Genomic DNA, 20,352 nt, shown 5'->3' with positions numbered 1-20,352 from the left:
GGGGAATTTGACTTTTCTATTCTCTCACTTTTCAAGGTACGCGAGGGCTACTAGCTTGCTTGAAACTCAGATATGTGTTTAAATTACATCCTGATTAGACTCAGTATGTATGTGATCCAGATTGGCTGAGCCAACTAGGCCTATAAATCAAGAGTGGATACCCAGAAGCTGGTTTGAATAATTTCCCACTCCCAGTTCTTAGCTGCATGTCCAGCCACCTCCACTAGAGAGTAAGGTCACTGAGAGCCAGGGACTACAATATTCATCCCTGTATTCAAATTATTTAGCACGATTTTCTCGAGTGTTCATGGAAACATTCATCTTTAAGTGGAGAGGGTACTGGATAGGAGAGCAGAAATCTTCAGGTCATTCCTCAGTCCCACATTCCTTCTAGTCTCTCAGATACTGCAGTTTCTCTCAACATCAGTAAGTGCCTGTTGCAGCCTAAAAGTATATATACACGTACATACATATGTATATGCCCATATGTGTGTGTGTGTGTGACTGTGTGTATGGAAAAAGAATATTCAACTTCCATATCTACTACTGTGAAGACAAGAGTTTATAAAGGAATTAGATAGAGACCAGCAGGAAGAGAACTGATAAAGCATTGGGTGCACGTTCATGAAAGGTTGGATCTAGAGATAGAAGGTCTCATCATTAATGCTCAGGTCTTTCTCCTGTAACTCATTGGGCTTTTCTCACACCACACCATTGGCTTCATATAAAAACAGGTTTCTGATGCCCACACAGTTTTCCACTCTATAGTGAACTACCTACTTGAACCCTCCTTGGTCTCTGCTTGCCAATTTATTCCTGATCTTCCCAGTTTCTGACTTGGTGACCTATGTTCCCCAATAAAGTGTCATCTACTCCTACATTCAGCACTACTTCCTCAACTCTTAAGTACAAGAGAAGAAGTGATGGATCATGAAGGCCATCTTTGAAATGTAAAGATTAGATCTCATGTGATTATGAAATGAAAGTCATTGGAGGCCTCTGGAAACCTAGAAATACCATGGGATCTGTTCTTCTGAGGTTTGATTTCAAAATCACATATGCAACATCATATCATGCACAAATAGTGATAGTTTTACTTCTTCCTTTCCAGTCTGAATTAATTTCCCCCCACCTTTTTCCCTGCCTAATTGCCATAGCTAGAATCTCCAATATAATGTTGAATAGAAGTGGAGAAGCCAGACATTTCTTGTCCTGTTCCTGATCTTACAGGGAAAGCTTTCAGTGTTTCAGTCTTTAAGTATGATGTTAGATGGGTTTTTTGTAGATGCACTTTTCACATTGGGGAAGTACCCTAGTTTGTTGAGATGATTCTTTAAATCATGAAAGTATGCTGAATTTGGTCAAAGCTTTTCTGGAACCACTGAGGTGATCATGATTTTTTGTTCACCGTTTAGTTAATATAGTATATTACATGGATTGATTTTTGTGGATATAACCAATCTTTATTCCTGGGTCAAATCCCATATGATCATTATGTATAATTCATTTATATAGTACTTTACTTAGTTTGCTATAATTTTGTTAAGTATTCTGCATCTGCATTCATAAAGATATTATTCTGTAGTTTTCTTCAGATGTCTTTGTCTAGTTTTGGCATAAAGGTAATGCTGGCCTCACAGAATGAATTGAAAAGTGTTTCATCTTCTATTTATTGGAAGAGTTTGTAAAGTATTGGTGTCAATTCTTTTTTGATGTTTGGCATAATTCTCTAATGAGGGCATCTGGGTATGGAATTTTTTATTAAAAATTTTTTTTAAATTACGAGTTCAATCTCTTTAGTTGTTATTGTTCTATTCAGCTTTTCTGCTTCTTAAGTCACTTTCAGTAACTTGCGTCTTCTAAGAACTTCTCTATTTCATCTAAATTATGTAATTTGGTGGCAGGCAGTTGTTCACGGTATTCCCTATAATTATTTTTAATTTCCTAGGTCATTAGTAATGTCCCCTCGTTTATTCCTGATATTAGTGATTTGAGTCCTACATCTTTTTCTTTCTTGGTTATTGCAGCTAATGTTTTGTCAAATTTGTTGAATTTTTTTTCAAAAAACTTTTGGTTTCATTGACCTTTATCTACTTTTTTCTGTCCTCTATTCTATTTATATCTGCTCTTCTCTTCATTCTTTTTGTTTTATTTAGATTTAGTTTGCTCTTTCCTAGTTTCTTACAAACGGGGAAGTTTACTCTTTTCACATGGCTTTCTAATTATGCCTGAAAGCCCCACTCCTTTGTTAGGGAGAGACATTCTAGCCAAAGCAGGGGCCATCATGCACCTGAACACAGGAGAAGGAACACGCGTTTCTTGTCCCCTACTTGAGGAAGGAATTAATCCTGAAGTCTGGGCAACAGAAGGACAATATGGACGAGTGAAGAATGCCCATCCTGTTAAAGTTAAACTAAAGGATTCCGCCTCCTTTTCCTACCAAAGGCAGTAGTACCCCCTTAGGCCCAAGGCCCATCAAGGATTCCAAAAGATTGTTAAGGACCTAAAAGCCCAAGACCTAGTAAAACCATACAATACCCCTGCAATACTCCAATTTTAGGAGTACAGAAACCCAACGGACAGTGGAGGTTAGTGCAAGATCTCAGGATTATCAATGAGGTCGTTGTCCCTCTATACCCAGCTGTGCCTAACCCTTATACTCTGCTTTCCCAAATACCAGAGGAAGCAGAGTGGTTTACACACCTGGACCTTAAGGATGTCTTTTTCTGCATCCCTGTACATCCTGACTCTCAATTATTGTGTGCCTTTGAAGATCCTTCGAACCCAACGTCTCAACTCACCTGGACTGTTTTACCCCAGAGTTCAGGGATGTCCCCCATCTATTTGGCCAGGAATTACCCCAAGACTTGAGCCAGTTCTCATACTCGGACACTCTTGTCCTTCGGTATGTGGATGATTTACTTTTAGCTGACCGTTCAGAAACCTTGTGTCATCAAGCCACCCAAGCACTCTTAAACTTCTTCACCACCGGTGGTTACAAGGTTTCCAAACCAAAGGCTCTGCTCTGCTCACAGAAGGTTAAATACTTAAGGCTAAAATTATCCAAAGGCACCAGGGTCCTCAGTGAGGAATGTATCCAGCCTATACTGGCTTATCCTCATCCCAAAACCCTGAAGCAATTAAGAGGGTTCCTTGGCATAACAGGTTCTGCCGAATATGGATTCCCAGGTATGGCGAAATAGCCAAGCCATTATACATACTAATTAAGGAAACTCAGAAAGCCAGTACCCATTTAGTAGAATGGACACCTGAAGCAGAAGCGGCTTTCCACACTCTAAAGAAGGCCCTAACCTAAGCCCTAGTGTTAAGCTTGCTAACGGGGCAAAACTTTTCTTTACATGTCACAGAAAAAAAAAAAAACAGGAATAGCTTTAGGAGTCCTGACACAGGTCCAGGGGACCAGCTTGCAACCCGCGGCATACCTGAGTAAGGAAGTCAATGTAGTGGCAAAGGGTTGGCCTCACTGTTTAGGGGTAGTGGCAGCAGTAGCAGTCTTAGTCTCTGAAGCAGTTAAAATGATACAGGGAAGAGATCTTACTGTGTGGAAATCTCATGATGTGAATGGCGTACTCACTGTTAAAGGAGACATGTGGCTGTCAGACAACCGTTTGCTTAAATATCAGGCTCTTACTTGAAGGGCCAGTGCTGCGACTACACACTTGTGCAACTCTTAACCCAGCCACATTTCTTCCAGACAATGAAGATAAGATAGAACATAACTGTCAAGTGATTGCTCAAACCTATGACACTTGAGGGGACCTTCTAAAGGTTCCCTTGACTGATCCCAACCTCAACTTGTATACTGATGGAAGTTCCTTTGTAGAAAAGGGACTTTGAAAGGTGGGGTATGCAGTGGTCAGTGATAATGGAATACTTGAAAGTAATCCCCTCACTCCAGGAACTAGCTCTCAACTGGAAGAACTAATAGCCCTCACTCGGGCACTAGAATTAGGAGAAGGAAAAAATGGTAAATATAAATACAGACTCTAAGTATGCTTACCTAATCCTCCATGCCCACACAGCAATATGGAGAGAAAGGGAATTCCTAACTTCCGAGGGAATGCCTATCAAACATCAGGAAGCCATTAGGAGATTATTGTTGGCTGTACAGAAACCTAAAGAGGTGGCAGTCTTACACTGCCTGGATCATCAGAAAGGAAAGGAAAGGGAAATAGAAGGGAACCGCCAAGGGGATATTGAAGCCAAAAGAGCCAAAAGGCAGGACCCTCCACTAGAAATGCTTATGGAAGGACTCCTAGTATGGGGTAATCCCCTCCAGGAGACCAAGCCCCAGTACTCAGCAGAAGAAATAGAATGGGAAACCTCATGAGGGCATAGTTTCGTCCCCTCAGGAGGGCTAGCCACTGAAGAAGGAAAAATTTTGCCTGCAGCTAACCAATGACAATTACTTAAAACCCTTCACCAGACCTTTCACTTAGGCATTGATAGCACCTATCAGATGACCAAATCATTATTTACTGGCCCAGGCCTTTTCAAAACTATCAAGCAGATAGTCAGGGCCTGTGAAGTGTGCTAAAGAAATAATCCCCTGCCTTATCGCCAAGCTCCTCCAGGAGAACAAAGAACAAGCCATTAGTCAGGAGAAGACTGGCAACTAGATTTTACCCACATTTTACCTCAGGGATTTCAGTATCTACTACTCTGGGTAGACACTTTCACTGGTTGGGCGGAGGCCTTCCCTTGTAGGACAGAAAAGGCCCAAGATGTAATAAAGGCAATAATTCATGAAATAATTCCCAGATTCGGACTTCCCTGAGGCTTACAGAGTGACAATGGCCCCACTTTCAAGATTGTAGTAACCCAGGGAGTATCCCAGGCGCTAGGCATGCAATATCGCTTATACTGCACCTGGAGGCCACAATCCTCAGGAAAAGTCAAGAAAATGAATGAAGCACTCAAACGACATCTAAAAAACAGCTAACCCAAGAAACCCACCTCGCATGGCCTGCTGTGTTGCCTATAGCCTTACTAAGAATCCAAAACTCTCCCCAAGAAGCAGGACTTAGCCCATGCAAAATGCTATATGGATGGCCCTTCCTGACCAAGAGCCTTGTGCTTGACCGAGAGATGGCCAACTTAGTTGCAGACATCATCTCCTTGGCCAAATATCAACAAGCTCTTAAAACATTACAGGGAACCTGTCCCCAAGAGGAGGGAAAGGAATTATTCCACCCTGGTGACATGGTATTAGTCAAGTCCCTTCCCTCTAAGTCCCCATCCCTAGATACATCCTGGGAAGGACCCTACCCAGTCATTTTATCTACCCCAATTGTGGTTAAAGTGGCTGGAGTGGAGTCTTGGATACATCACACTCAAGTCAAACTCTGGATACTGCCAAAGGAACCCGAAAATCCAAGAGACAACCCTAGCTATTCCTGTGAACCCCTAGAGGATCTGCACCTGCTCTTCAAGCGACAACCGTGAGGAAAGTAACTAGAATTGTAGATCCCCGTGGCCCTCCCTTGTCATATTTTTTTCTTTTCTGTTCTCTTACCCCCTTTCACTCTCATTGAACACCCTCCATGCTGCTGTATTACCAGTAGCACCCGTTACCAATATTTCCGGGAGAATTTGACTTTCCGGAAATATTGATGCCCCATCGTATAGGAGTTTTTCTAAAGGAAACCCCACTTTCACCACCCACACCAAATGCTCCTGCACTTCAGGCCATACATTTCAATCCCTGTATCTTTAACCTCCTTGTTAAGTTTGGCTCTTCCAGAATCAAAGCTGTAAAACTACAAATTGTTCTTAAAATAGAGCCCCAGATGCAGTCCATGGCTAAGATCTACCACGGACCCCTGGACCAGCCTACTAGCCCATGCTCTGATGTTGATGACATCGAAGGCACCCCTCCCGAGGAAATCTCAACTGCACGGCTCCTACTATGCCCCAATTCAGCAGGAAGTAGTTAGAGCAGTCGTTGGCCAACCTCCCCAAGAGCACTTGGGTTTTCCTGTTGAGAGAGGGGACTGCGAGACAGGACTAGCTGGATTTTCTAGGCCGACTAAGAATTCCTAAGCCTAGCTGGGGAAGGAGATCGAACCCATCTTTAAACATGGGGCTTGTAACTCAGCTCACACCCGACCAACCAGGTAGTAAAGAGGGCTCACTAAAATATCAATTAGGCTAAAAGCATGAGGTAAAGAAATAGTCAAATCACCTGGGAGTACAGGGGGAGGGACAATGATCGGGATATAAACCCAGGGCATTCGAGCTGGCAGTGGGCAACTCCTTTTGGGTCCCCTCCCATTGTATGGGAGCTCTGTTTTCACTCTATTAACTCTTGCAACTGCAAAAAAAAAAAAAAGAGAGATAAAGTTTAGGATATTAATTTGAGACTTTTCTTCTTTTGTAATATAGGCATTTAAAGCATTATATAAAGCATAATATAGCATTTAGGCATTATTCTCTAACTACTTCAATAGATGCATTCCATAGGTTTTGAACTGCTATGTCCTTTTTTAATTTTTAATTTTTGTGGGTACATATTATGCGTATATTTACGGGGTATATGGAATGTTTTGATACAGACATGCAGTGTGTAAAAATCACATAAGGGTAAATGGGGTATCCATCACCTCAAGCATTTATCCTTGGTATTACAAACAATCCAATTATATTCTTTTAGTTTTTCTTTTTTAAAAAGTTTTTTGAGACGGATTCTCGTTCTGTTGCCAAGCTGGAGGGTAGTGACATGATCTTGGCTTACTGCAACCTCCAACTCCTGGGTTCAAGCGATTCTCCTGCCTCAGCATCCTGAGTAGCTGGAATTACAGGCATGCGCCACCACACCTGGCTAATTTTTGTATTTTTAGTAGAGATGGGGTTTCACCACGTTGACCAGGCTGGTCTCGAACTCCTGACCTCAAATGAATCGCCCATCTCGGCTTTCCAAAGTGCTGGGGTTACTGGCATGAGCCAACGCACATGGCCTATTCTCTTTTAGTTACTTTATTTTATTTTTCTATAAGTTATTGGGATACAGGTGTTATTTGGTTACATGAATAAGTTCTTTAGTGGTGATTTGTGAGATTTTGGTGCACCCATTACCCAAGCAGTATACACAGCACCATATTTGTAGTCTTTTATCCCTCATCTCCCTCCCACTCTTTCACCCAAGTTGCCAAAGTCCATTGTATCATTCTTATGCCTTTGTGTCCTCATAGCTTAGCTCCCACATATCAGTGAGAACATAACGATGTTTGGTTTTCCATTCCTGAGTTACATCACTTAGAATAATAGTCTCCAACTTCACCCAGGTCACTGCAAATGCTGTTAATTCATTCCTTTTTATGGCTGCATAGTATTCCATCATATATATACATATATATGTATTCCATCATGTAACAATTTCTTAATCCACTTGTTGATTGATGGACATTTGGGTTGGTTCCACGACTTTGCAATTTTGAATTGTGCTGCTATAAACATACGTGTGCAAGTACCTTTTTCGAATAATGACTTCTCTTCCTCTGGGTAGACACCCAGTAGTGGGATTGCAGGATTAAATGGTAGTTCTACTTGTAGTTCTTTAAGGAATCTACACGCTGTTTTCCATAGCAGCTGTACTAGTTTACATTCCCACCAGCAGTGTAAAAGTGTTCCCTGATCATCACATCCACGCCAAAATCTACTGATTTTTTATTTTGGCCATTCTTGCAGGAGTAAGATAGTGTGGCATTGTGGTTTTGATTAGCATTTCCCTGATCATCAGTGATGTTGAGCATTTTTTCATGTGTTTGTTGGCCATTTATATTTCTTCTTTTGAGAATTGTCTATTCATGTCCTTAGACCACTTTTTAATGGAATTATTATTATTATTATTTACTGATTTGTTTGAGTTCATTGTAGATTCTGGATATTAGTCCTTTGTCAGATTTATAGATTGTAAACATTTTCACCCACTCTGTGGGTTGTCTGTTTACTCTGTTGACTGTTCCTTTTGCCATGCAAAAGGTCTTTAGTTTAACTAGGTGCTAGCTATTTATCTTTGTTTTTATTGCATTTGCTTTTGGGTTCTTGATTATGAAATACTAGCCTAGGCCAATGTCTAGAAGAGTTTTTCCAATGTTATTTTCTAGAATTTTTATAGTTTCAGGTCTTAGGTTTAAGTCCTTAATCCATCTTGAGTTGATTTTTGTATAAGGTGAGAGATGAGTATCCAGTTTCATTCTCTTACATGTAGCTAGCCAATTATCCCAGCACGAATTGTTGAAAAGGGTGTCCTTTCCTCACTTTATGTTTTAGTTTGCTTTGTGGAAGATCAGTTGGCTGTAAGTATTCCACTTTATTTCTGGATTTTCTATTCTGTTCCATTGGTCTATGTGCCTATTTTTATACCAGTACCATGCTGTTTTGGTGACTATGGCCTTATAGTATAGTTTGCAATCAGGTAATGTGATGCATCCGGATTTGTTCTTTTTGCTTAGTGTTGCTTTGGCTATGCAGGCCTTTTTTTTTTTTTTTTTTTAGAATTGTTTTTTCTACTTCTGTGAAGAATGGTAGTGGTATTCTGATGGGGATTGTGTTGAATTTGTTGATTGTTTTAGGCAGTATGATCATTTTCACAATATTGATTCTACCCATACATGAGCATGGGATGTGTTTCGATTTGTTTGTGTCATCTATGATTTCTTTCAGCAGTGTTTTGTAGTTTTCCTTGTAGAGGTCTTTCAACTCCTTTGTTAGGTATATTCCTAAGTATTTTATTTTTTTGCAGCTATTGTAAAAGGGATTGAGTTCTTGATTTGCTTCTCTGCTTGGTGGCTGTTGGTGTATAGAAGAGCTACTGATTTGTGTAGATTAATCTTATATCCAGAAACTTAGCTGAATTCTTTTATCAGTTCTAGGAGCTTTCTAGAGGAGTCCTTAGGGTTTTCAAGGTAAACGATCATATCATCAGCACACAGTGACAGTTTGACTTCCTCTTTACCAATTTGGATGCCCTTTATTTCTTTCTCTTGTCTGATTGCTCTGGCTAGGACTTCCAGTACCATGGTGAAGAGGAGTGGTGAGAGTGGGCATCCTTGTCTTGTTCCAATTCTCAGAGGGAATGCTTTCAACTTTTCCCCATTCAGTATTATGTTGGCTGTGGGTTTGTCATAGACGGCTTTTATTACATTGAGGGATGTCCTTTTTATGCCGATTATGCTGAGAGTTTTAATCATAAAGTGATGGTGGATTTTTTTCAAATGTTTTCTCTACATCTATTGAGATGATCATGTGATTCTTGTTTTTAATTCTGTTTATGGGTGTATCACATTTATTGACTTGTGTATGTTAAACCATACCTGCATCCCTGGTATGAAACCCACTTGATCATGGTGGATTATCTTTTTGATATATTTTTTAATTCCATTAGCTAGTATTTTGTTAAGGATTCTAGCATCTATGTTCATCGAGGATATCAGTCTGTAGTTTTCTTTTTTGGTTATGCCCTTTCCTGGTTTTGGTATTAGAGTGATGCTGGCTTCATAGAATGAATTAGGGAGGGTTCCTTCTTTCTTTATCTTGTGGAATAGTGTCAAAAGGATAGGTACCAATTCTTCTTTGAATGTCTCGTAAAATTCTGCTGTGAATTCATCTGGTCCTGGACTTTTTTTCTTGGTAATTTTAAAATTACCACTTCCATCTCACTCCTTGTTATTGGTCTGTTCAGGATATCTAATTCTTCCTGATCTAAGCTAGGAGGATTTTATTTTTCCAGGAATTTATCCATTGCTTCCCAGGTTTTCTATTTTATGTGTGTAAAGGTGTTCATAGTAGCCTTCAATGATCTTTTGTATTTCGGTGGTGTCCATTGTAATATCTCCTGTTTTGTTTCTTAGTGACATTATTTGGATTTTCTCTCTTCTTTTCTTGCTTAATCTTGCTAATGGTCTATCAATTTTATTTATCTTTTCAAAGAACTGGCTTTTTGTTTCATTTATCTTTTGTATTTTTTTGGTTTTGAATTTCATTTAGTTGTGCTCTGATCTTGGTTATTTCCTTTCTGCTGGGTTTGGGTTTTGTTTGTTCTTGTTTCTCTAGTTCCTTGAGGTGTGACCTTATATTGTCTGTTTGTGCTCTTTCACACTTTTTGATGTAGGCATTTATGGCTATGAACTTTCCTCTTAGCAGCGCCTTTGCTGTATCACAGAGGTTTTCATAGGTTATGTCATTATTGTCATTCAGTTCGAAGAATTGCTTAATTTCCATCTTGATTTCGTTTTGGATCCAATGCTCCTTCAGCAGCAGATTATTTAATTTCCATGTATTTGCATGGTTTTGAAGGTTCCTTTTGGAGCTGATTTCCAGTTTTATTCCACCATGGTCTGAGAGAGTGCTTGAAGTAATTTTAATTTTCTTAAATGTATTGACGCTCATTTAATGGCCTATCATATGGTCTATCTTGGAGAAAGTTCCATGTGCTGTCGAGTAGAATGTGTATTCTGCAGTTGTTGGATGAAATGTTATGTATATATCTGTTAACTCCATTTGTTCCAAAGTTTAGTTTAAACCCATTGTTTCTTTGTTGACTTTCTTTCTTGATGACTTGTCTAGTGCTGTCAGTGGAGTATTGAAGTCCCCCACTATTATTGTGTTGCTGTCTATCTCATTTCTTAGGTCTCTTAGTAATTGTTTTATAGATTTGGGAGCTCCATTTGTTAGGTGCATATATGTTTAAGATTGTGATATTTTCCTGTTGGACAAGGCCTTTTACCATTATATATTGTCCTTCTTTTACCATTATATGCTGTCCATCATTTCACTGCTGTTGTTTTTTGTTTTGTCTGATATACGAATAGCTACCCCTGCTCGCTTTTGGTGTGCATTTGCATGAAATGCCTTTTTCCACCCCTTTACTTTAAGTTTATGTGAGTCCTTATGCGTTAGGTGAGTCTCCTGAAGGCAGCAGATAGTTGTTTGGTGAGTTCTTATCCATTCTACAGTTCTGAATCTTTTAAGTGGAACATTTACGGCATTTACATTCAATGTTAGTATTGAAATATAAGTACAGTTGCTTTCGTCATGCTCTTTGTTGCCTGTGTACTTTGGGTTTTTTGTTTTTGTTTTTACTTTTTAACTTGTATTTTTTTTTTTTATAGATCCTCTGTGATTTATGCTTTAAAGAGGTTCTGTTTTGGTGTGTTTCCAAGATTGTTTCAAGAGTTAGAGCTCCTTTTAACAGTTCTTGTAGTGGTGGTTTGGTAATGGCGAATTCTCTCAGCATTTGTTTGTCTGAAGACGACTGTATCTTTCCTTCATATATGATGCTTAGTTTCATTGGATACAAAATTCTTGGCTGATAATTGTTTTGTTTGAGGAGGCTGAAGATAGGTCCCCAATCCCTTCCAGCTTGTAGGGTTTTTGCTGAGAAATCTGCTGTCAATCTGATAGGTTTTCCTGTATAGATTACCTGGTGCTTCTGTCTCACAACTCTTAAGATTCTTTCCTTCTTCTTAACTTTGGATAACCTGATGAAAATGTGTGTAGGCGAACATCTTTTTGCAAGGAATTTTCCAGGCATTCTTTGTGCTTCTTGTATTTGGCTGTCTAGGTCTCTCGCAAGGCTGGGGAAGTTTTCCTCAATTATTCCCCCAAATATGTTTTCCAGGCTTTTAGAATTCTCTTCTTCCTTAGGTACACTGATTATTCTTAGGTTTGGTCGTTTAACACAATCCCAGAATTCTTGGAGGGTTTATTCATATTTTCTTGTTCTTTTTTCTTTGTCTTTGTTGGATTGGGTTAAATTGAAGATCTTGTCTTTGAGCTCTGAATTTCTTTCTTCTACTTGCTCAATTCTATTGCTGAGACTTTCTAGAGTCTTTTGCATTTCTCAAAGTGCGTCCAAAGCTTCCTGAATTTTTCTGTTTTTTTTTTTCTTTAAGCTATCTATGTCCATGAATATTTATCTCTTCACTTCTTGTGTCATTTTTTGGACTTTATCTTTCTCTGGTCCCTCCCTGATTAGCTTAATAACTAACCTCCTGAATTCTTTTTCAGTTAAATCAGGGATTTCTTCTCAGTTTGGATCCATTGCTGGTGAAGTAGTATAATTTTGGGGCGATGTTGAAGAGCCTCCTTTTGTCATATTACCAGGGTTGGTTTCCTTGTTCCTTCTCATTTGAGTAGGCTAAATCAGAGGGAATGTCTAGGGCTGAAGGCTGTTGTTCAGATTCTTTTGTCCCATGAGGTGTTCCCACCATATAGTATTCTCCCCCTTTTCCAATGAATGTGGCTTCCTGTGAGCCAGACTGCTGTGATTGTTGCGTTTCTTCTGGGGTCTTGCCACTCAGCGAGTTTACCTGGCTCTGGGCTAGTACTGAGGGTTTTCTGCATAGAGTCCTGTGATGTGAACCATCTATGGGTCTCTCAGCCATCAATACCAGTGCCTGTTCCAGTGGAGGTAACGGAGGGTGCACTGGACTCTGTGGGGGCCCTTAGCTTTGGTGGTTTAATGTTCTTTGTGCTGATTGGCCTCCTGCCAGGAGGTGGAGCTTTCCAGAAAGCATCAGCTGTAGTAATGTGGAGAGGAAATGGTGGTGGGCAGGGACCTAGAACTCCCAAGATTATATGCCCTTTGTCTCCCACTACCAGGGTGGATAGGGAAGGACCATCAGGTGGGGGTGGGGCTAGGAGTGTCTGAGTTCAGATGCTCCTTGGGCGGGTCTTGCTGTGGCTGCTGTGGAGGGTAGGGATGAGACTCCCAGGTCACTGGAGTTGTGTACCTAGGAGGATTATGGCTGCATCTGCTGAGTCATGCAGGGTGTCAGGGAGGTGGGGGAAAGCTGGCAGTCACAGGCCTCACCCAACTCCCACGCAAACTGAAGGGCCGGTCTCACTCCCACCGTGCCCCTTTCCCCAACAACCCAGAGTCTGTTTCCAGGTGGAGGGCAAAATGGGCTTGAAAACTTGCCGAAGGCTGTCCACCTCCCAGCTGCAAGAGAAAAGGGCTTTAGTTCTTCCCCGACCTGTGATATTTGCGCCCTCCCCTGAGTTCTGGCCAGGAGGCTTCTTGCCCTGTTCAAATGGTTACAAAGTTCAGCTAAAGAATTCCTTCTCCCTGTTTACCCCCTGCTCCTCTGGCCACCCTCCCAATGGATCCCTGTGGTGCCAGGCAGGAATGGGCTGCTTGGGGACCCAGTGAGCTCCCAGGGCCTTTCTGCTGCTTCCTCTACCCCTGAATTTCACTCGGCTCTCTAACTTGACTCAGCTCCAGGTAAAGTCGGAAACTTCTCCCACAAACAGACCTTCAGCTTCTCCAGTAGGGAGTGTGTTTGGGAGAGGATGGTCTCCCTTTCCCACTTCCACAGTTGGGGCACTCACAGTGTTTGGGGTGTCTCATGGGTCCTGCAGGAGCAGTCCACTTCCTTCAGAGGGTCTGTGGATCATCTCAGGATTGCTGATTTGTTATTGCAGTTGATCTGTGGCTAAAATTCATAGTGCAAGCCTCCACATGCTGCTCTGTCCAGAGCTGCAATCTAGTCCTGCATCCAGTCTGCCATGATCTCCTGAATCTAGTTATTTTTAAATGTACAATTAAATTATTATTGACTGTAGTCACCCTGTTGTGCTATCAAATATTCGATCTTATTTAATTTTTCTAACTATCTTTTTGTACCCACTAACCATTCCTACTTGCCCTGTACTGCCCCCGGCCCAACGCTTCCGCTTCCCAGTCTCTAGGAACCATCGTTCTACTCTTTCCATGAGTTCAATTGTTTTCATTTTTAACTCCCACAAATAAATGAGAACATGTAAAGTTTGTCATTCTGTGCCTGGCTTGTTTCACTTAACATAAAGACCTTCAGTTCCATCCATATTGTTACAAATGACAGGATCTCATTCTTTTTTGTGGTAGAGTAGTACTCCATTGTGTATATGTACCACATTTTCTTTAGCCATTCATCTGTGTTGGACACTTAGGTTGCTTCCAAATCTTGATTATTGTGAACAGTGCTGCAACAAACATGGGAGTGCAGATATCTTTTTGATATACTGATTTACTTCATTTGGGGCATATACCCAGCAGTGGGATGGCTAGATCATATGGTAGCTCTATATTGAGTTTTTTGAAGAACCTCCAAACTTTTCTCCAGAGTGGTTGTACTAATTTACATTCCACCCAACAGTGTACTAAGTAGGATTTCCTTTTCTCCACATCCTTGCCAGCATTCGTTATTACCTGTGTTTTGGATAAAAGCTATTTTTACTGGGGTGAGATGATATCTCATTGTAGTTTTGATTTCCATTTCTCTGATGATCAATGATGTTGTGCACATTTTTATATACCTGTTTGCCATTTGTATGTCTTCTTTTGAGAATTATCTGTTCAGATCTTTTTGCCCATTTTAAAATTGGATTATTAGATTATTTTCTTAGAGAGTTGTTTGAGCTCCTTTTATCCTGTTTATCAATCCCTTTTCAGATGTTGTATTAGTCCATTTTCATACTGCTATAAAGAACTACCCGAGACTGGGTAATTTATAAAGGAAAGAGGTTTAATTGAATCACAGTTCAGCATGGCTGGGGAGGCCTCAGGGAACTTAGAATCACGGTGGAAGGTGAAGGGGAAGCAAGGCACCTTCTTCGCAACGTGGCAGGAAGGAGAAGTGCTGAGTGAAGGGGGAAGAGCCCCTTATAAAACCATCAGATCTCGTGAGAACTCGCTCACTATCATGAAAACAGCATGAGGGAGAACTACCCCCATGATCCAATTACCTCCACCTGATCACTCCCTTGACACTTGGGGATTATGGGGATAATGGGAATTACAATTCAAGATGAGATTTGGGTGGGGACACAAAGCCTAACCATGTCAAATGGGTAGTTTGCAAATATTTCCTCCCATTCTGTGGGTTGTCTCTTTAGTTCGTTGTTTCCTTTGCTGTGCAGATGCTTTTTAACTTCATATGATCCCATTTTTTCACTTTTGCTTTGGTTGCCTGTGCTTATGGGGTATTACTCAAGAAATCTTTGTTTGCCCAGTTCAATGTCCTGGAAAGTTTCGCCAATGTTTTCTTGTAATAGTTTCATAGTTTGAGGACTTAGATGGAAGTCTTTAATCCATTTTGATTTGATTTTCGTATATGGCAAGAGATGGAGTCTAGTTTCATTCTTCTGCATATGTATACCCAGTTTTCCCAGCACCATTTTTTGAAGAGACTGCCCTTTCCCCCAATGTATATTTTTGGCATATTTATCAAAAATGAGTTCACTGTAGATGTAGAAATTTCTTTCTGGATTCTGTTCCATTGGTCTGTATGTCTGTTGTTTCTATGTGTATCTTATTGTACTGTCTATGTATTGAAAAGTTGTGGTAGGGAGGCCGAGACGGGCGGATCACGAGGTCAGGAGATTGAGACCATCCTGGCTAACACAGTGAAACCCCGTCTCTACTAAAAATACAAAAACTTAGCCGGGCGAGGTGGCAGGCGCCTGTAGTCCCAGCTACTCGGGAGGCTGAGGCAGGAGAATGGCGTGAACCCGGGAGGCGGAGCTTGCAGTGAGCTGAGATCTGGCCACTGCACTCCAGCCTGGGTGACAGAGCGAGACTCCGTCTCAAAAAAAAAAAAGAAAAGTTGTGGTAGTTATTATTTTTGATTGGTTTATCTTTTCATCTTTCTAGTTATCAGTAGTTTACACACCACAATTACGGTGTTGTAATATTCTGTGTTTTTCTGTGTACTAACTATTACCAGTGAGTTTCATACCTTCAGATGTTTTCTTATTGCATAATAACATCCTTTACTTTCAAATTGGAGAACTCCTTTCCGCATTTCTTGTAGGACAGGTCTGATGAAATCTCTCAGCTTTTGTTTCTCTGGGAAAATCTTTATTTCTCCTTAATGTTTGAAGGGTGTTATCACTGCACATACTATTCTAGGGTAAAAGTTTCTTTCCTTCAGCACTTTAAATATGTCATGCCACTCTCTCCTGGCCTATAAGGTTCTACTGAAAAGTCTGCTGCCAGAGGTATTTGAGCTCTATTGTATGTTATTTGTTTCTTTTATCTTGCTGCTTTTAGGATCCTCTCTTTATCCTTGACCTTTGGGAGTTTGATTATTAACTGCCTTGAGGTAGTCTTCTTTGGGTTAATCTGCCTGGTGTTTTATAAACTTATTGTCCTTGGATATTGATATCTTTCTTTAAGTTTGGGAAGTTCTCAGTTGTTATCCCTTTGAATAAACTTTCTACCCCTCTTGCTCTCTCTACCTCTTCTTTAAGGCAAATAACTCTTAGATTTGCCCTTTTGAGGCTGTTTTCTAGATCTTGTAGATATGCCTCAATGTTTTTATTCTTTTTCTCCTCTCACTGTGTATTTTCAAATAACCTGTCTTCAAGCTCACTAATTTTTTTTCTGCATGATCAATTCTGCTATTAAGAGACTGTGATGCATTGTTGAGTATGTCAATTGCATTATTCATCTCCAGAATTTCTGCTTGATTATTTTTAATTACTTTAATTCCTTTGTTAAATTTGTCTGATAGAATTCTGAATTCCTTCTCTGTGATATCTTGAATTTCTTTGCATTTTCTCAAAACAGGTGTTTTCAGTTCTCTGTCTGAAACGTCACATATCTCTGTCTCTCTGGGATTGGCCCCTGGCACTTCATTTAGTTAATTTGGTGAGACCATATTTCCCTGCATGGTCGATGTTTGTGGATGTTTGTCGGTGTTGTGGCATTGAAGAGTTAGGTATGTATTGTCGTCTTTGCCATCTGGACTTGTTTGTGCCTATCCTTCTTGGAAAGGATTTCCAGGTATTCAAAAGGACTTGGGTGTTGTAATCTAAGCCATGTCTGCCTTAGGGGGCACCCTAAGCCTAGTAACACTGTAGTTCTTGCAGACCTGTAGATATACCACCTTGGTGGTCTTGGATTATATCTGGAAGAATGCTCTGGATTACCAGGCAGACTCTTTCTCTTCCCTTACTTTCTCCCAAACAAACAGAGTCTCTCTCTCTCTCTCTCTCTCTCTCTCTCTCTCTCTCTCTCTGTTCTGATCCTCCTGGAGCTGGGGTAGAGTGACACAAGCACTTCTGTGGCCACCACCACTACTTGTATTACACTGTGTCAGACCTGAAGCCAGCACAGCACTGGGTCTTGCTCAAGGCCTGCTGTGACCACTACCTGGCTACCATCTATGTTTGTTCAAGGCCCTAGGGCTCTATAATCAGCAGGTGGTCAAGCCAACCCATCTTGTGTCTTTTCCTTCAGGGTAGTGAGTTCTCCCAGGCCCTGTGCAGGTTCAGAGATGCTGGAGTTGGAAAGTTTAGAAATCTGCCTGGTGCTCTACTCTACTGCAGCTAAACTGGCACCAAAACCACAAGACAAAGTCCTTCCCACTCTTTCCTCCCTGTTCTGGAGAAGAAAGAGAAGTCTCTCCCCATGTCCATCACAACCACAGTCCCACGGTGGGCACTGCCAGGGTACCACTGATATTCATGTAAGGCCCAATGGCTCTTCAGTCAGCTTGCAGTGAATGCTGCCAGACCTAGGACTCATCTTTCAGGGCAGTGAGCTCTCCTCTGGCCCAGGGTAGATCCAGAAAAGCTGTCTAAGAGCCAAGGATTGGAATCAGGGACCACAAGAGCCTGCTTGGTGCTCTTCCCCAGCTGCAGCTGAGTTGATACCTAAGCTGCAAGACAAAGTTCCTTTTATTCGTCTCTCTCCTTTTCTCACCACAGCTGGGAATACGCTGGGTCATAACTGAAGCCAGCATGTCTCATTATCACCCAAGGCCCACGATGTGTACTACCTGGTTACCACTGCTGATTATTCAGGGCCCAAGGGCTCTTTAGTAGGTGATGAATCCTGCCAGGACTGAGTTTTTCTCTTCAAGGCAACAGGTTCCCTTCTGGCCCAGGGTATGTCTAGAAATATTGTCTGGGAGCTATGTCCTGTAATGGGGCCTTCAGGACTCTGCCCAGTGCCCTATCCTACTATGGCTGAGCTAGCATCCAAGTTGAAAAACAAAATCCTCTTTACTTCTTCCTCTCCTCTTCTCAAGTGGAAGGAATGGGTCTCTCTTAGAGCTGCAATCTGTGCTGCCTGGGGTTAGGGGAGGGGTGATCCCAGCACTCCCTTAGCCATCCCAACTGACATCTCCCTAGGTCACAAGCCCCCCACATCCACTGGCTCCGAGCCCAGCACAGCACTAGGACCTGCCTAGGTGTTGCAGTCTTTGTGGCCTAGACAGCCTATCAAGTTTATTTAGGTCCTCCAAGCATTTTAGCCTATGGAGATGAGGCTTGCTAAAACTCACATTCTTACCATTTGGATGAGTGATTTCCTTCTGGCTAGGGCTGGTCTAAATGCTCCTGCAGTAGGCATGGACTGTTTTGCCTAATGTTGGCAGCACTGACTTCCAATGCAAAGTCCCACAATTGCTGCACTCTCCCTCCCAAGTGCAAAGATTCTCTCTCTACACCACAGAGCCACTTCTGGGTGGTAAGGGAAGAGTGGTGTTGACAAATCAAAACTGTCTTTCTTACCGTCTTCAGTGCTTTTTTCAGCAATATGAAGTTACAAACAGGTACTGTGGTTGCTCACCTGATTATTGGTTCTTATGAAGGTGCTCTTTTGTATAGACAGTTGTCAAGTTTGGTGTTCCTATGGGGAGGATGATCAGTGGAGGCTTCTGTTATGCCATCTTGCTCCAACTCCCTCTTGCTGTGTCTTCATTTTCATTAATCTGAAAGCATTTTCTAAATTCCTATGATTTCTTCTTTGACCCATTGGTTGTTTAGTAGTGTGCTGTTGAATCTCTACATACTTGTGAATTTTCCAAACCCAATTGTCTTATTTATTTCTAATTTCATCCTATTGTGGTTGGAGAATACACTTTGTATAATTTCAAACCCAGAGTGACACTCCTTCTGTGTACGGTGGACGCTGGAGGGCGGTGGTAGCTACTAGTCTTCTCGGCTTATCCTTCCCTGCAGAAAAACTGGTGCTAAGAGCGAGCTAGGGAAGAGGTAATTGGAGCCAGTATTATCAGCTTCCTACAGCTGGAGTAGTGTTTATATCATATGAGTGGAGGTAGGTGGGGGAAGAGAGGTGCAGTCCTTTCTGTTGCACCTTTCTGGAACATAGTTTTTTCAACACAGTGCTGAGGGGAATGAGGAACACCAGCAGCCTGCTCCTCCTGGGTGAAACTGTATCCTGGGTAAGACTGGAAACTGGAGGAGAAAGAGCCCTGTCTTCTTGATTACACATGTCCAGGGTAGACCTTCCATAGCATGGAGCTGGGAGAACAGGGAGAAGGTACTAGAGTGAGTTGTGGCTCAAATGCCATAGACTCTCACTGTTCCTACTGATACTTAGTAGATTCTTTTGAATGACATTTCTTTCCCTTTTCTACATGCCCTTAGAAAAATTTTCAGAGACTTTGAATGACTGCTTTTTTTTTTTTTTTTTTTTGAGACAGAGTCTTGCTCTGTCACCCAGGCTGGAGTACAGTGGCAGGATCTCCGCTCACTGCAAGCTCCGCCTCCCGGGTTCACGCCATTCTCCTGCCTCAGCTTCCCAAGTAGCTGGGACTACAGGCGCCCGCCACCATGCCCGGATAATTCTTTATATTTTTAGTAGAGACAAGGTTTCACCATGTTAGCCAGGATGGTCTCGATCTCCTGACCTCATGATCTGCCCACCTCGGCCTCCCAAAGTGCTGGGATTACAGGGGTGAGCTACCGCGCCCAGCCCAATGATTGCCTTTAAAGTAATTTTCATCAGATAAACTGTTGTTTGGCTGGGGCGAGGGTATGCTGGACCCCTTATTACATCATCCCTGTAGTCCTGCTTCCCCAATAGTATTTTTATATAGAGAAACTTCTCCAGAAAGCCATCTTCTATCTGTCACCTTTCCTGATTTAACCATGATCAAATGTATTCAAGAAGTGTCCAAAGACCCAAGTTCCCTAGTAATAACCCGGAAGTTCAGTGATGAGGTAGTATAGATGGGCAGTAACCTTAAAAAATGCCTGTGTTGAGTGAATGGTAGTTTTGGCATATTCCATTCTATTTTTGCTCTTGACGAATTTCACCATAGCGCTCCTATGAGAGATGGAGATCTGATAATTTCTAATGACAATTGGTGTATACATGATCATGAAAGACCTGGAAGGTGAATACCATTCTTTGGCAAGAATGAACACCTTGGGTACCTGGCCTACCTTACAGTTGCATCTACGTTTACATTTACATTTTAGCATTTACTACCTAGTGTTGCCTCACATGACCCCTCAGTCTAGGATTCAAAAAAAAAAAAATATTGTGTTGGATTTGGAAGTGGTTTGGACATAATGGAGAGGAAATACTCCTGC

The 20,352-nt window shown here is 41.5% G+C and overlaps 1 long non-coding RNA gene across 1 annotated transcript in view; it reads right to left on the bottom strand.

The window, feature by feature from the left end:
• LOC135969214 (uncharacterized) overlaps positions 1-20,352 on the bottom strand; it is a 120,951-nt gene that overhangs the window by 10,754 nt on the left and 89,845 nt on the right. Inside the window, exon 4 of the long non-coding RNA XR_010584351.1 lies at positions 6,206-6,334. This is a non-coding gene — a long non-coding RNA (uncharacterized lncRNA). The remainder of the gene's footprint in view (positions 1-6,205; positions 6,335-20,352) is intronic.

Source organism: Macaca fascicularis, chromosome X (genome assembly GCF_037993035.2).
Source record: "Macaca fascicularis isolate 582-1 chromosome X, T2T-MFA8v1.1".
NCBI lineage: Eukaryota > Metazoa > Chordata > Mammalia > Primates > Cercopithecidae > Macaca > Macaca fascicularis.
Note: the sequence above shows the minus strand (reverse complement) of the source record. Positions and strands in the feature narration are given on the sequence as shown.